Genomic DNA, 1,927 nt, shown 5'->3' with positions numbered 1-1,927 from the left:
TAGGTGTATATGTCTTTCTTCTTTCAGACGAATCCAGTCTGAGTTGTATTAAAAATTGTCTTTGATCTTTCAAGCTCTATCGTTGCACTCAGAGGGTGTTGCATTGCTTCTTTCCAAAAGACGTGAAATAAAAAGCACCCTTCCATAAAAAAAGTGTCTCACACGGCTCCGGGGGGTGAACAAAGGCCTCCTGTAGCGAATCGATGCGTTTTTGTAAGAAAAATATCCATATTCAAAACGTATAATCACTTTAGTCTAGCTTGCGCTCACAGTTGTAAACAGAAGCAGTTCCGGGGGAATTACGTATGAGGTCAGCTTTGCGCATGCGCCGCTCAGAACTGACTCACGCGGAGAGACTGAAACAAAACCATATCTGGGGTAGAGGATGCTACGGCAGCAATACGAGAAACTCGTGACAATCTGATGTCTCTACTGCCTTTGGGTCTCGCTCCCTGTTTGTGCCATCGATTAGTGTGTCGATCAGTTTCGGCTTGTTCCTCTACACTTGGTATAAACTGTTTAGATTGACTAGGTTCATGGGACTCACCGGCTGTATGCTGAGGGGGTCCGTGATGACGGTCTGCTGAGTGTTCTGCCTGTTTTGGAAGTCCAGCAAGTAACTTTGTTTCAAGAACCGCAATCCTTTGTAGAAGTTTGCAGCAGTTCATGCAGCAAGTAGATTCAACAAGAGGCATTTTATTTCTCTTCTGTTTGAATGTAAACAGCTGTGTTTTCCCTTCTCTGGAATGTAAGCTGCTGGCAGTGGGAGGCAAAGTCTTCTTTTTCGTGGTATTATTCCAGTCCCAAAGAGTTTTTAGTTTTAGTGTTTGTGCCAAAAATGTGTTGTTTGAGCACTGTGCTGATCTGCTGAAGTAAAAATCTTAGAAAAATCTGAGAAAAGTACAGAAATAGGGAGCAAAGCGCAGAGCAGTAAGCAAGAACGTCCGAACGGTAGCGAAGCCGGAAGTACCGACTAGAACATTCATACTGAAACAGCTTGATGGTGCTGTTCATAACACTCCCTTGTCTGGGTAGAAAATACATAAGAATAGTGAGTTGTCACAGTTTTTTCAAAGTGGGTTGCTATTATCATTAAGACTGTTACTTAACCCAATAAGGCCACTACTGCAGTGTGACAACATCAATAATTAGCTCCACTAAAACACACTTAGCACTACTTTTTGTCTCAAAACTTATAGGTCCTGTTGTTTTCCTGCCAATGCTATCTGTAAATTGTAATTCTTTATTGTTAAAATACCAGAATTTGCCTGTTAACCTTGCCCATTACATGGATGAATTATACTTTTCACCTTTTCTATTTAACAAAATATTAAGAGAAACATTTCTTTGTGAATTATGTGAAATGTGTGTATCTTTTGTAATTTATAAAAACAGGCTATCACAATATATTTTTTTTCATATCATACAATATTGATATTTATTATGGTATTCATTTACCATTAATGGGGAAGAAAATGCTTTCCACATGTTTGTTAGACCTTGAGAATGAAGGTAAACATAACTTTGTTCACAATTAAATTCCACAGAGGAGCTACGTTTTAACCCTTTAGGCGCCAGGGTTTTTTGGGAAAAATGCTGGATTTTGACATCAAGATTTCAAAAGCTTGTGTTAGTAACTATAGTAAATTATTACTATATTACTGTGCCATAGTAAAATGCATGTGCCTATTTTTTGATCAGTTGACCAGCTATCTGCCCAATCAGGTATCTAGGTGACAAAGTTTATAGTTCTTGAGAGTATGGTACCTCTCATTGCATGGCACCGCGCACAGACCTACCCCACACTGACTGCACACTTTGTAATGGTGCAGCACTGGTCAAATCTTTCTTTCCTAGATAACCAACAGGCTCATCAAAATGTTTGATCCAGTCCTGATACACTTCTTCATTTCTCAAAAAATCCCAG

Source organism: Sinocyclocheilus rhinocerous, unplaced genomic scaffold (assembly GCF_001515625.1).
Source record: "Sinocyclocheilus rhinocerous isolate Xijiao unplaced genomic scaffold, SAMN03320098_v1.1 scaffold687, whole genome shotgun sequence".
In the NCBI taxonomy this organism is placed as follows: domain Eukaryota; kingdom Metazoa; phylum Chordata; class Actinopteri; order Cypriniformes; family Cyprinidae; genus Sinocyclocheilus; species Sinocyclocheilus rhinocerous.
This window is presented reverse-complemented; position numbering follows the sequence as displayed.